Here is a 17,420-nt window from a genome sequence, read left to right on the forward strand (position 1 = left end):
AACTATTAATCTATAGTTACTTATAATATCTTATATTAGTTACAATATTATGTGTATTTGGGCTTAGTCTATATTTTTCAGTATTGTCATCAATACACTCATTAGTTTAACGTTGCTTAGGAGTCTATACTAAGAATAATATAAATACTCTTCCTCCTTCAATTCTTTAAGATGTCTTTTAAAGAAAAACCATAACAGGAGTTTCAAATTCAAAAGCAGACAATAACTCAATTATGATAATTAATCCACAATAACTCAATTATGATAATTAATCCTAATAATATTATCTCAACATAATTGAGTTCAGGTCATTCTATACTCGTGAGAATATAGTTCTTTAGTTTTTTTTTCCTCCATATTAATATAAAGGCTTAATAGCACCGATGGTCCCTATTTTTGTCAAATTTGTTCGAAATGGTCCTAGTTTTGTTTTCTGTTCAATGTTGTCCTAAAGAATATAATTTATGTTCAATTTAGTTTTTTTGCAGACGGCGTTTAAATCGTTAATGACCAACTGTCCAACTATGCAATACCCAAATGAGATGGCTCAATATCATATATATATATATATATATACATATATACATATATCTATATCTATATCTATATATATATATATATATACATATATACATATATATATATACATATATACATATATATATATATATATATATATATACATATATATATATATACATATATATATATAAATTTTACCTTACAAAATTAATTTTATGATATTGAGTTAAATTTATAATTTTTTTTAACAAATTCAACACTAATAAAAACAAACGAAAAACTCAAATGTAATCAAACACGAAAACAATCCTCACCAAATCTTTTTTTAATAATATAGTTTAGTCTTCAAGTTAATAAAGAAGAAAAATCATATCTTATATCTTAAGATAATAAATAAAAGTAATATTTCAGTTAATCACGTGGTTCAAACAATACGTGGAACACACACAAATAAGACACCCAAACAAAACAGTGTGGAGACATTGACTGGTCAGATTGCGTGTAATCACAAAACTCTTACTTGGCTTCAGAATACCACCAAATTCTTTTTAATGTTTTTAACCATAATTGCTGTATAAGGATATCATTATAAAACCTTCACGATGTGTATATATATATATATATATATATATATATATATATATATATATATATATATATATATATATATATATATATATATATATATATATATATATATATATATATATCCATAGAGTTGAGCTGATTTTTTAGTCATCGAAAAAGTTATTGAATACTTTACTCGACAAAATTTTATGGAATAAATTGTCTTTGAGTAAGAGGTTGTTTCTATCAAATACTTTACACTAATAACATAGGAAAAAAATTATAGAACAAGATGTTGTTGAATAAGTTGTTCAAAAGAAGACACTATAAGACCAAAATAATTAATATAATTTAAATGTCGTCTTGAATTTTTAAATGAATTAAAGTTAAATCTTTTTGGACTAGATGTCGAGTTCAAACCTTAAATTTATAAAAACATGGTTCAATTTGGTTAAAACACACAACAATTTGGTCAAATTTGAGATAAATGTTTTGAAATAATTAATTTTTAAATAATTACTGACTTAAGAAAGGATAAGATTTGATTGTTAAACAAAAAGAAGGAAACTGCTCATTTTATTAAAAAAATACTTTTTAAAAGATAAGCACAAATAATATCGTCTACTTTCTCATATTTTTCATTCAAAAATACATTTGAATATAAACATTTAGTTTAACAGTATCTCAATTATTATTTAATGATTTAAAAGTAATTTTATAAAACTGTAAAATGATATATATTATGTGAATAGAATCAGAATAAGAGGTATTTATCAATATATGAACCACGTTAATGGTGCAAAAACAGAATAAAACAAAAGAGAAAAGTAAAAATGTTAAGTTGATTTCATACATGAAAAAGTTTGTGCCATTTGGCTGTCTAACTTTGGAACACAATAAGAGGACACAATATATATCCTTGTAAAATGGTTGTCCCCCTTCAAGTGTTAAGATTTGTTTGGTTTCATAATTTGAAAATGAAGTTTCAAAAGTGCTTTTTGTGACTGCTTGCTCCATTGGTGTAGCTTGCATTTTATGTACTCAACTGCCGTTTTGCATGGCCAGTGAAATTCCTAGAATTGTAATCAATCTCTCTATATAATTAAATTTTATTGATTTTTAATAAATTTAAATAATCGTATAAAATTGATTAAGACTATGAAATTGTATAATGGCTAGACTGGGATAATTCAATATCAATTTTCCCATTTTACCATCTTCTTGGATGGTGTCTTTGTGTTCCCATTTTCAAAGTAAGGAAAATATATATTAATTACACTAATCTCTTTAATTCCCCACAATTTTATTTATTTATTTTATTTCTTCGAATATAAAAGTTTTATATAAACTAGCAATAAGGTCATTATAAAATATATAAATCAAACTTTATTTTATATGTCAGTTTTGTATGTAGTTTTGTGTCAGACCTCGGAAAACGCACTCAAACCCACCTGTCTGATCTCATTAAAAACGCACCCAAAATTTCTCTAAGCGGACGTCAGGTGTCGGACAACGAAGATTCGAAAATCAGATAGTGGAAGGCAGGTGTCAGCAAGTGAGCGGACGTTTGTTTGAACGAGAGAAGCAAAACCTAATTTCTGAAATTCCCGTTTCACTCACTCTGCATGCACCCTTCTTCCTCAAAACTCTGAAATTTTCATCTTCTCCTTCTCTCTAGAAAAAAACTCTCCCTTCTCTCTACTGTAACTCACTTTTCTCTGCTCCGATCACCGTTCAAGCACCGTAGGAGCATTCCCGACGTCCCAAGCTTCCTCTTAAACCGAACAAGTTTCAAGTTTGAGCGGGTAAGTGTATCTGTCCTTGGTCGTTCGTCTTTTGTTACATGCAAACCAAGTTCTGGTTGCATGCAGGGGCGTAGTCTAAGTTATTTTTGATTTCATGTTGTTTGGTTTAGTTGGAAGAGTTAAGTGATCGTTGAGGGTAGAAAGATTGTAGTCGGACGAACCAAAAACCTACACTTAGGACGTTCAATCGCGTATCCAGGTAAGGGAAGCTTATTTAATTTAATTTATATGTTGTTGCACTGTATGAGCGTCTGTTCTTTGACTAAATGAATATTATGCATGATGGTTGATATGTTTGGATTGTATGAATGTTGATATGATTGTTTATGTGGAATATGATTTATTAGTATGATATGGAGTGTAAGAAGTATACAAATTGATTTTGATGTGGATTTTATAAAGTTATGGAATTATTTAATGAGAAATGAGTTGAAGATAAATGAGTCATGAATATGAAATTTTCCTATGATAATGTACGTTCGTCATTGAACGATCTTTTACCATTCGGTGTTTCTAGTAAACTGGTTTGACATTGAATTCTTTCAATTGGAAAGAATTCTAGTTGAGGACGAGCGCCTTCTTGTAGTAATGCTGTGCTTGAGCGTTCGGCCAAGCGTAGTTGCATCTGAGCTCAGTGACAAACATAGATCTGGTATATATATATATATATATATATATATATATATATATATATATATGTATGTATTTGTATATGGTAGTTATTCTTCGACACAATTCCGACAATATCTTCTTTATTAATCTTTTATCTTAAGTTTAGCAGTGCTCGGTCTTATTCCGAGCGCTCGTACTCGTTTATAGTAAATCAATCTTGATGAAATAGCGTTCGTCCAATTTCAATAGAATCTACTTTACCGTGTGCGGTCATTGACTGGCATTAGGTCTCTGTAATTGAATTATTCTAAATACGGTTCTTTAAATGCCTTGATGTGTCTACATCCATTGGATTCGGCCTAGAGCTTCCGTACTTAATTTATTCTCTAAGTATGGGTCTGAACTCACGAGAGTCAGTTCATTCAACTGATTCACGTGGTAAATAACGTTCGTCATATATATATATATATATATATATATATATATATATATATATATTGTATTATTGTACTCGGTCTTATTCCATTCTGGAACGGGAGATTTATCGGTCTCGTTCCTATCGTTCGTCCTCGTTCTGAAGAGGGCTGAACGTTCGGTATTTTATGTTCTTAGAATTGATAATGAAAATAACACTAAAGGGAAAGATTATAAAGAATGAAGAGTATTTGAGAGAAATTAAAGTTTGCGGTTTTTGGACGAGCGTTCCAGGGAGGAACGACTCTTGGATGAATGTTGGAATTTGTATAGTATGAATGTGGCAATGCTTAGCTGGCGGTTCATCCTGATGTTCCGTGAGTACTCGCCCTCATGTAGAGGAGAGTAGGTCATGTGTGGGAACGGCAGGAGGTCCTAGTCCTTAGGGGTACTTTGGACGGAACGGGCTAACCTCGGGTGGCAGCTGATGAGAATTCCAGTTACTACATCACCCGGGTGCACGAACGTCGTAGCTACACAGAATTCATACAGTCCGGACAGTCAGTCTAGTATTAGGCCTTGTTTGAATCGTACGTTGAGATGTATTTGATGTGTTTGTATGTGAGAAATGTATGTTATTACTTGAATTAAATTACATAAGCTTACCATGTGTTTTATTGTGTTGTCTCGTCCTTGTACGTCCGTCTTGTCATTGCAATGATCATCCGTGTGGATGTGAGCAGATCGAGATGCGCTGTTGGAGGATGCGCTGGAAGAAGAGCATTTGATAGAAGTGGAAGTGAAGGCCGAGCCATATAGGAGCGTTCGACTAGTGTTTAGTAGTTTAGTTGTGAGGTGATCGTTCGGTCACCTCCTCTCTTTTGATCTATGTGATCGTTCGGTATTTGTACTTTTGTGAACCGTTCGGTCATGTTTTCTTTTATCTGGAACAAATTAAGTTTGTAACTTGTGTAAGGCCGATCGGCCCTAATCGTTCGTTGTTTAGCTAAGACTGAACTGATTTATTGTTAACTGTAATCAATTCCATTATATGGTTTCATTTCTGTATTTTTGGGATGTTACATTTTGTAGAATTAAATTAAGTTTAAATTTCACTTTTAGACTGATATTAGAGTCATAAGTTATATTGGAATAGTTGTGATTTATCGAACATATTTTTTTATCTATTATTGAATTATTTTTGGACCATCTATTAATGTATAGTTTTATACTTGAGATGTATATACCTAATGAGAAATATGTTGAAAGTTCTACATTAAAATTCACTTTTTAAAATGTTTTAATTTTTTTATATATCTTTAATTAAGGTTACTTAAACCAGCACAAATTAGATAACATTAAAAATAAATTTTATTTAACATCAATTAAATCACAATTAAATTAAATAAATTTTAAAATAAAAATACATTAATATCAACTTGATTGACACTAAACTGTTTTAATTAAAAAAATGAATTAAAAAGTTAGTCATTACTAAACATGAGTAATAAATTAATGTTCATAATTTTATAATAACATGCAATGAATCTAATTTAACTTCATCACCTTATTAACGTTTTTGTTATCATTTTTTACCGATGTTAAATGCCTATTATTTTCTAGAAGTGTAAATAATATATTTAGTAGAGTACGTAAAATATATATTATAATAGAATATAATGGTGTTGGTTATATTTTGTAATAATGAGTTGAAGATATAGAAAAGAATGTGATATGGACCCAAAATAATATGTGGTTTTGTTGGTTGTTGGAAAAATTAATGGTTTAATGGAGTAACATAGCCATCTTTCACGGGTCCCCTAGCTTTTAAAAGTCGAATCCCACGTCCACTTGCCTGCGTTTAGTGCAGAATAACAACCTTGCATGCAATGCAAACCTTTATACGATGCTGCTTTTGTCCCTTTTAATGGGACCTTTAGTCCACTATGTCATATGTAGTTACATTCGTCGTGTTCGCAAATTTCGTTTTTTTCTTACCTTTACAAAAGTTCCTCCAATACCTTTTTTTTCAGATTGTGACCAACTTTTATACACTTATACTTTTTGTTTTCTCTTATTTGGAAACATATGGAGGAAAATTGGATTCTAATATTGTATCTTTTCTATTCAATTTCTTTTGTTAATAATTGATTTTCGTTACCTCTTTTTTAACATTTTTTTGACATAAAGTGTTGGAAGTCATATATCAATTAATTATAAGTTACTTTAGAGTATATAGCTGAATACAAATCTCTTGTACAAGTCGATTTTATGGAATTAAGTTAAGTTTAAGGTCTATTTTTTTCACATGGTATCAGAGTCATAGTTTAGTCTATTATAGTGAAATTTGTTATTTGTGAGACATTGTTTTACTTCTTATTCGATTGTTATCCAACCATCCATTAATGTTTAATTTTACATATACCTCGATGCGAGAAAGTATGTTGAAAATCTCACATCAACTAGTTATAAGACCAGTGATAAGACCAGTTTAGAGGAAGTATGTTGAAAATTATTATACATGATTATCAAAATAAACAATTATATCAATAATTGATTATTGAAATAAATTTAAAAATGATTTAATTATAAACAAAAATAAGTTATTATTTTTAATTATATTTTTACTATCTTTATGTTTAAAGACATCATTTAACTAGAAAATAAAATATTTGTAGGACTAGTTTCGTAATTAACACCTAATAGGATACGAAATAAGATAAAAATAAGAGAATAATAAATATAATTTTATTGATTTTTTAAAGCATACATAATAATAACTAGATAATTATTGAATTTAATATTTATTATTAAACTAAAGACTATATAGTTAATAATCGAGATATAATTTTCTCTACGTTAGATTATAATCATCTAAGTGCCATTATTTGACTGTGAATTTAGAGCACTAACTTCCACCATAAAATATTTCATATAATCCTAAAAAAATGTCAATAATAAACTTATTATAACAAATGATAAAATGATAATAATAAGAAGAATGATAATTAATTGTAACATCCCAATATATATAGTGTAAACTATAATAAAGAGAAGCAACATGCATGATAAAATAGTACAGTTATCCATTTAAAGCATAAAGTGATACCAGTCATCCAAAAACAACTATAAATTTAAAACTTTATATACAGACTAAAGTCTACTCAAAACTATACACAAGGTCCTACTGAACTAGGCAACTACTCAGCAGCATCACCTCCCTCCAAAGCTTGCTCCAGGGAAACCTCTTCTTTCGCTGCTCACATCCAAAGGATGGTCATCGCAGAAGAAAAACAGTAGAAAAATACAAAACACAAGCATACAACAAGGTAAGCTAGTTTAAAACAGAATTAATCATACATCCAATCAATAAAATTCATACAAACATACTATTCATTCACATCACTTAAATTTTTCACACATAACACTACATTGACTTTGACTGTCCGGACTTAGACTGACTGCCGAGCTATGACGGGTCATGCACTCGTGGTGGCTTCTACTGCTTTGTAAAGTCGTTGTCAATGGGTTTCACCCTACCACACTCACGAGGTTAGTCCGTTATCACTCACATTGGGCCATACTGGAAGCACCCAAGACTAGGACCTCCTGCTACTCCTCACGACATGAATCAATCCTCTCTACTTGAGAATGAAAGACCATTGGAGTTTCAGGATAACCCCCAAGAGTAAGCTCCTACATCCATTCTAAACTTACTTGAATCTCAACTAGAGATTTCACTTTGAATCATAACAAGGGCACCACCATGTCTCCTCTCCTTGAGAATCATGGGATTACGTCCAAACCATACTTGAACTTTACATTTTTTATTACAACATACCACAATCCACAGATATTACATGATACAACTTCAACTTACTTCATACAACATTCATTGATTCATACCAAACAACATAAGAGTACACAAGACTTGAACTAGAACGTACCTCTCGCTTAGCGCACACCTTCGCATAGCGAGACTATAAGCTTCTCGCACAACGACCTAACTCGCCTTGCGAAAACCTTAGACAGAGACCAACTACTTTGGATCTCTCGCATAGCGACTAAACTTGCTATGCGAATAAAAATGTGAACTACAACAGACCCCAACCCCTCGCATAGCGTCCCAATTCGCTACACAAGAACCTCATCCAGAGACTTGACCCCACAAACACTCGCAGAGCGAGACCCACTCGCTAATCGAATAAAATGAATAATAGTTTCAGACTCTAGCCAGTCGCATAGCGATTAGATTCGCTATGTGGATGTGCAGACAGAGAGCAACCCTCTCCCTTCACTCGCACAGCGCACCCATTCGCTATGCAAGTTCACTGGCAGAGAACACCTCGCCAAGGTGACTCGCTATTTGAATCCATTCGCATAGCGAGTCTACATAATTTGCAGAACGAAATTTTGCAGAATTATGCAACTCAACCACTCCTTACCAATTTTACTCAACTTGGCCAACTTCTAACACTCCTAATTTGATGTATAAACTTAATTGGACTAGACTAAGTGATTCTATACCTTTTTAACCCCAATCTAAAGTATTTATGCACCAAACTCTACTTTAAAATCTCCAATTCCTCAACTTAGAGACTCAAAACCAATTCTACCACTTTGAACCTGTTCTTGACCATTTTGATGATTCCAACCAGTCACATATGATCTATCTACACTACCCCAGCAGTCACTAACAGCCCTTGACCACTACTACTCAAATTCACTACCTCACTTCCTCTAAAATACACTAAACCAGCTCAATTCACTTTACACTTTACACTTTACTTCATCACCATCACAACAAATTACATACAATAATCACTTCCAATTTGCACAACCACAACCCTTAAATTCATCCAAACCAGTTCATCAATCACATTCTACAATTTCCACTATTTTAACATTTCAAGAACATACACTCACAAGCTGAAATTCTAACTACACAACACTTTAAATCACAGAATTCATCACATACAATACAAATTGATAATTAAAACACAACCTAGCTTCCCTTACCTCAGAGATAAACAGCCCCAAATATAGAACGCTCCAACCGTACCTTGCACGGCAAGGAAACTCAACAGAAACCTACAACTCACCAATTGGTGATAGAGAACAACACCTAAAACCTAATTTGAGCTAGAATTTGAAAGAGGACCAGTTAACCACATGCAATACAGAATCATTGCATGCTCACAATCTAGAGAAGAACGGACAGAAATGGAAACCACTTACCAGCTGAAGAACACGAAATTGATCGGTCCAAAACCAAGCCCTCAACGTCAGGATCGCTTAGACACCTCCTAATCGTTGAACATATAACTCAGCAAGAAGAAATTGTAGAGAGAATTCAGAGAACTCTGAGGAATAGAGTTCTAGAGAGATGAAATGTTCTTAGAATAATGAGAAGTGTTTATAAAAATTCTATTTATATTATAAGATTATTTTAAAGTAAATAATCTATCTCATTATTTTAACACACCAATATGCTCTATAACACTATTTTTCAAGTCTTTACATTAATCATGGTTGTTTTAAAAATTATACACATTATATAACAATAATACAATATATAAAAAATTAAACAAATCATATCACATTAATGCATAAAAAATAATTAATTCCATGAAGATAAAACATTTTTTAAATTATATACATAACTTTAACTATAGAAGTACAACTTTTTCAAATACTACCAGCTTTCCTCATTGCATTGATCAAACATAAACCTTTATTTGAATTTTTTTTAATCTTGGAACTAAAAAAAAGACTTCACAACTTCCTTACAAACAATAGCATATTACTTTATAATTTTCAATAGCTCTATTATTTATTTAAATTATCATCTTTTATGTCTAACAAAATTTAAACAATTTATGTGAAAATTATAATAATTATAATATTCAGATTTAAATTCTAGACAACTCAATTATTAGATTGGAAAACAATTAAAGTTATTTAGGTTTCTTATAACCATTTACTCTTGATACATGTATCTATATTTTATTTGTTATATTAATGTGTCTAAATAATTATATTTATTTTTTTAGTCATATTAAATATCATTATATATTACGACATAACTAAGTTGATAACTCAAAATATATCAATCATGACATAAAAAATATTATTAAAAAATAATAACAAAATATACAGGAAATCAAATCAAACTCATGTAAAAAAAATACATTGCAAATTTTCTTCAAAATAAGTTAAGTAAACATAGGAAATTTATAAAGTAATGGTATTATACAAAATTTTCATTTTTCTCCCTTTATTTTGTGACTCTCTTCCATGATTTTATTTAATGAACATGTTAGTCACTTTACTACTTAAAAAAAAGTTGTTGAAAGAAAACATAAACACATTTTGTTGTTAAACATGTTCATTTAATTAATAACATTTTCACTACAATAAGGAAAAATAGGTCATTTTATGTTATCAAGTGTTATGATTTTAAGTATGAATAGAGCATGAGATTTTTTTTTTTGTATAAAGCTAAACTAAACTGTTTAGTGATATCGAATCAAACAACACACATAATTTTTATATCGATTCATCCTAATCTCTTAGACTATATTTAGTTTTCTTTTAAGCAACACTTAATTGATCAAAATAAAGATTACAAACTGATTATACAAACTAGTCATGGTTGAACCTTCTTAATCTTTGTTTGAGATTAATAACTCTCAAGCGTAAAGAAAACAATTCTCAGAAAGAGGACAATTTAACCTCAATAGAAAAACTTCACACTATGAAGGATTTACAAGATATTTCTCACAATCCACACAAAAAGTTTATGATCCTTATAAGACTTAGTAAAAATGTTTATTGTTGATGTATTCTTCTACTTTAACTTGATCTGTTTATATAACTTCTTGAATTTGATTGTTTCATCTATCTCAGCTAACACTTGATTATGCATAATTTGTGTGTAGAGGTCCATCATACAAGGTCCATCAAATCATCTACTAAATCACTAGATGAGGTCATCAGACTTTTTGATTAAAGACAAAGCCTAAACTTTGTAAGATCCATGTTAGAATATTCATATCATATAATAGCATAACACAAAATTGTTGGATGGTCTACTAGTGTTAGATTTTTTGTTAGGGTTCTTAAGATTAGATTGTGTGGTCTTAATATCAAGGATATTGATCCTTTCAAGTATTTCTTAATCTTAAAAGTTGTTTGATCCACTCAAGACATAATACTCAACTAGAGAAAATATAATTTTAATCTTCTTGCTAACATTAATTTTATTACTAGTAAGCATGCATCTTCAATGGATCCCTTTTACAAACTTATGGATGATTAAGGTCATTTAGTAGACAATTCAACTAAATATAGGAGAATTATTGGCATATATATTGATCTACCTTACTACACACCTTACCCCAATATTAGTTATGTTGTTCAACAACTCAATTTACAAACTTATGGATGATTAAGGTCATTTAGTAGACAATTCAACTAAACATAGGGGAATTATTGGCAAATATATTGATCTGCCTTACTACACACCCTACCCAATATTATTTATGTTGTCCAACAACTCAACTAATTTGTATCGCAACCTTTGGTACACCATATGTAGATTATGCCATGTACAATCTTAGTTTCACTTAGTTTAAGACTCCCAGTTTCTAACTTAAATAATTTTACTATTTAGAGGTATTCTTATTCTAATTGGACTAATGACATCAATAAGAGAAAATCAACCAAGTTATTATGTCATCCTTGATTCTTCTTTTGTTTTTTTATGAAAAAGAAAACAATGTACTATCTCTTGTTGTTCATCTTAGAGAGAAATATTGTGCACTTGTTTCCCTGACTTTTGAGTTTCAATGAATTTATTCCAAAAATTCTTCCTCATTTTTCAATGTTAAATGATATGTAATTTCATCTATAATGCCAAAAATCCAAAAGTTCACAAAAAGGACTAAATACATTAAGGTGGATTGTCATTTTTGTACTTAATACAAAAATTTCACAAAAAGACCAAATACATTTAAAAGGGACTCATTCCTCTAATGTCTATCTCCTCAACTTTTCAACTTGTTGATAAGCCATTGTTCTATGGGTTTTTTTTATTGAAGATATTGCATCTACTAGAAATAAAACCTCATATTACTAAACTAGTTTTGTGAGGTTAAATTAAACTTAAATTCTACGTTATTAAGTTAATGTCACTTATTAAGAGTTTATTTTAGTGAACTTTTAAGTCTATCATGTTATTCACTATTGAGTTTTCCCTAGTCAAAAGCTTGAGATGTCTAATTCTCAACATGAGGTGGTATGTTAGAGATCTTATATCAATTATAAAGATAAATGAGTAAAAATTTTATTTTATCATAACAAATTTCATAAGGTTCAGAATCTATCCTAGTCAGATTGTTGAACCTATTTTGTTATCTATTATTGTATTTCCTCTAACTCAATGTCCTCGTCATAACGAAGTATTGGAGATTTCAAATAGACTATAATATATAAGTGAGAGAAAACTTAGTTTTACCAACAATATTTTCATCGTAAGAGGATACCTTGTAGATTCTATATTGACTAGAAATATAACCAAATTATAATATATAAATAAGTACAAACATTACTTCCATTTTGTAAAATTAAATGAAGCTCAAAGTTCATTTTTTAAATTCTGATTTGAACATCTATATATGTGTCCAAACTTAGAAATATTAAATGATAAAATAATCATTATTTTTGTTTTTGTAAGATGTAACAAATGTATAAGTTTTTCCTTTTTTTTAATCGTGTCTCTCTGTTTCATAAGTTTCTCTGCCTAACATTGTTATTAATAATTCCCTTGGTAGAGAGGAAAAAAAATAGAAGAAGTGAAAAAGAAAAAAAAATGAGTGAAATTTTTTTAATGTAAAATATGAATGGAAGTAAAAATTATTCATTTAATTTTATAATGATAGAAAATTAAGACATACACCCATAATTTATTTATAAAAATCACATAATCAATTAAGAGAGTTAAAACAACTAAAAACTATTTTTTACAAATATAATCAATTATATAAAATAACATAATCAATTATCGTATAAATAAGACGTGATAGTTTTTTACAGACATTTAAGAAAAATATGATCCGTAATGCTTTATTCCATCTCAATCAATGTATCTTCTCTCTTATCTTTCTCACTAATTTTCACTTCTTTTTTCCCCAATTTTATGGGATTCCTTTTAAATGAAAACCCAGAAATACAAGTTTTTTTTTTTCTTTATGTTGTGAATATATTTAATTTTTGTTAGCAGAGGAATATGGTTTTGCCCCTTTTTCTCATTTTTGGTTTATTCTTATCGATCCCTTCTTTTCTTGTCATGGTCATCTATAAGTACTTTTATGATTTTCCCACATTTAAATGACTTCCCATGTTTTCCGCCAAGTTTTAGGTCATTGAATTATACATAGAACATTGTAGTTTTTGGTCAAGAAAAAGATCTATTAGTAGCTTTTTTAAGATTTTACTTTTTAATTGCATCTTGGAATGCGTATTTCTTGCTTTTCGGATCATGATTTTTGTTTAAATTAGTTTTGTTTAGGAGGGAGAAAATAAATAAATAACCCTTTTTTAATTGATTATTTAACTTTCTAGCTTTCATACGTATTATTCATTTTATCATTAATTGATATGGTGAACCTCACTACCATTAGTAATGTTAATAAAATCTATAAAAATTTAAGACTTATCGTTAAATAATATTTAGAATACTTTTTACATTTTATTATGTTATTCTTAAAATTGTTAAGTAATTTTGTAATTAATAAAATGATAAACAACAATATTGTATATTAATCATAAAACCTAACATTTCTTAACACATGGATTCAAGAAAAAAAACCTAAATGACTCAATCGAAAACTATTCAAGTTTTAAATACTCATGAACAAAAGAAAAGATTAATAAGATTTTAATTTAAAATATTCAAATTTATGAGAAACTTAAAACTTTATCCAATCTTGTTAATATGATAAACAAAATAAATTTATTATGTAGGTTTATACGAGAAACAATGTTTTTCCAAATAAAATATTAGTGGTTAATAATAAGTAATTTAATAATGAGTAATTTATAAATTTTGAGTTACACTAATGTTAATAATGAGTAATTTAATTTATATTGTGAATAAGATCTTCTATATTGCTAATAACCAAAGAATAAGTTTTTGCACTTATAGTTTATTAATGAAACATTAAGTCATTTATGTTTTTTACGGCCTTTATTAGATTATGAGAAATATAAATCATGAAAGTAATGAATATATCTCGTTCCAGTGGTATGAAAATAATAATGAATATTTTGATAATTTATATTAAAGCTTATACAGTCAGAGAAAAATTTTAGAAAATAAGTAATGGTTAATATTTTAAGAATTTGATGACACTAGATGTTTTGGTATTTTGTAAGCTCTTATCAAATGGTGCTTTATATTTTTAAACTAAACATGAATTTCTGAACAATTTAGAAATAAAAAGTTTTGACTGGATATAAAACATTAAAAAAGTTTTAACTAAATATTTTAATTTAAAATTTGTATCCATATTAACTTGGAAAAGATGAAAAACAAAAAACTTTAAGCATTAGATTTTATATTTTTATCACTATACTTTGACTCTTGAAAGTTTTACTTTAGCTGTTGATAATGTGTATATGAATATACTTGTTTTTTCAATAAATAGTACAAACTTCACTTGAACTCAGTTCATCAAAATTTTTGAATTCAATTAAAATTTGGACAACTTTAACTATAACAAAACAAAATGAAAGATAGTGTAATGTTAAGGATAAAAATATTATTCAAAACCCCTTTTACAATATTTTTTTATTTCACAAGGACAAACTTGTCGACATCTCATTCTTTTAATAATGAATATTCATAATTGTTTTTTCTCTGACCATAATTAATAAGAAGATTATTATCTAAAAGCCAAATTACACTTCTCTCCCTCACTTTTTTTCTCTTCTATTTCTTGATGTGTCTACCGACACTATAGCTATTGTGCCTAACAAGTACCAATAGTGGTGTTGAATCAACCACAAAATGAGTCAAATACTAAGACTTGCAACTCACAAAAAATAAAAAATAAAATGTAAATAACATTTCATTTTTTCTCACTAATTTATAACTCCATTTTCCTTCAACATATTAAAATCTTTTTACTTCAGGAGAATATAATTTCACTAGTACTTATAAAAGTAATCTCATATTTACTTAGATATATGATCATTAAATTATAACCAAAATAAATGTCCCAATACTTACTTTTTGAGCTTATTAGATAATTTATAATCTTTAAACCAACTTTAATATGTTAAATCGGATTGACAGCATGATAACAATAAAACCAAAATGTTTCTTTCAATAATATGGGAATACATATTATTAAAGAATTATTGATATATAAGAAAACATGTCTTTATCATTTTCTAAAGTGTGTATCTAAACTTTTGAAGGAAAGAAATATTTAAAGTTAAAAATATTGTTGACTAGGCTTTGGACTTTTGACTTCAGATTGAACCTTTTAATCAAACTTAGTCGTATAACAAACATCATGTGAGGAAAAATAGGTAAAGGTAAACATATATAGTCAATTTTTGTCTGAGCTGAATTATAGGTGGTGGTATTTTACGTGAGCTTAGGTTAGGGTTAATTATGAAGGTAATGTTCACTTGTTCCTTTCATGTTTGCGTCAAGTGCCATAAATTTAGCCCCTAACCTACATTATTGACTCTGTAGATTTGTTTTGTCAAACATTTTTACCTAATTTGCTTTGAATTATAATATATAAATAAAATCGATGCGTATAGACGAAAATAATCGTTGTCGTTTTTTATTGTTCTAGTGAAGATTTTATATAAAAAAGATAGAAAATTTGACTTTCTTAAAAGAATTGTTTACTGAAAATCTTGCCACACTTTAACGTGTAAGATTAGAAGCAAATCTATACACCGTTTCTTTTTTTAATTGTAAGTTGTCTTTATGAGTGAGTCCAAACAATGAAGTAAAGATGATAGAAATGTCTCGAATACTATAAGCATTAGCGGTGAAAAACCTTATGTATATCATGGTTTGTACTACCAGTTATTAGACATGCAGTGAGAATAGATTCATAATAAATACTAGTGAAGAGCATTGAAGTGTTTTTAAGAAAATCCTGATATATATAAAAGAAACTCCAAGTGTTGTATTATGTTTCAGAAGATCATTAGAGTTTGTAGTAATTCAAATTTTGCAATTTATCTAAGTTACGTGATATTTTAACTTTGTTTGCTAGATAAATTTACCTAAGTATGTAAGGAAATTATATGAATTCAAAGATTAATAGAGAGATTCAACATATACATATCTAAAAGATTGTTTATATTATCAGAACTATAGTATTAATAACACATATTTTATAGTATATAGTAAACAAACTTTTCATATGTTTTATTTTCAGATTTTTAACTCATGTCTTTTCTATAATAATAAAATAGATTTATTGTATTATTTGTTTTAATTTTATATTCAGTTTACATCAAGAATTTTCTCATATACAAAGTAATTTAACCTGATAGACTTTGATGAAACTACCCAAATGTCCTTCGTAGTGGTCTTTTTCACGATACTAGCCAAAATTACATCTGTCAATGTTAAATGCAAATTTGGGATAATAACATTGCTATATGTTTTCCTTTTTAGTTTTCACAAAAAGATAAATTATTCTTATTAAAAAAATTTGTCTTATATTTTATTGTTATAACTTTAAAATCAACTAATGCACTTTCATTATTAATAATACTATTTACTAATAAAATGATGTTAAATTGTGAACCCATTCACTAGTAGGTTTATATAAATAATACTATCATCACTTTCATTAGTGATTACTATTATATTTACTGATTTGGAAATATTTTATATTGTTATAAAGCCATTTCATTTAAGTAATTCTAATAAAACGTTAAATATACATTTTACAAATAAATAAAGTTAACTTTAACTAAAATAATACCGAAAACTAATGAGATTAGTATTTTTTTTGTGTTAAATATACACCATCCTTTATTTATAATAATGTCCTCTATTTATAATAGAAGAAATATGAGTTAAATCCAAAATACAAATAAATAATAATAACAAACTAACTAAAGATAAAACATAAATATAAAATAAAGATAATATATTTAACTCCTATAGACTTAATGAAAATATCTACTTCTACACTCAAGTGACACCAAATTGTCAACAATTTACAAGACGACATAAAAGACGAAATATCAACCCACCCTGAGCAACAAACTTGGGAGGTTGTTCAATGTAAATATCTTTTTGCAAATCGTTGTTGAGGAATACCACAAGTGGATAAAAAGGTAATTGTTAGAGAGTCACCACGACTATAAATAAACTTACAAAAATCATCTTTTCAATGAAAAAAAAAACATATATAGACTGGTCAAACACAATGGTGACAAAAGAGAGGTCAGAAG

This window comes from Vigna umbellata, chromosome 3, assembly GCF_029865625.1.
Source record: "Vigna umbellata cultivar VRB3 chromosome 3, Vumbellata_1.0, whole genome shotgun sequence".
Lineage (NCBI taxonomy): Eukaryota > Viridiplantae > Streptophyta > Magnoliopsida > Fabales > Fabaceae > Vigna > Vigna umbellata.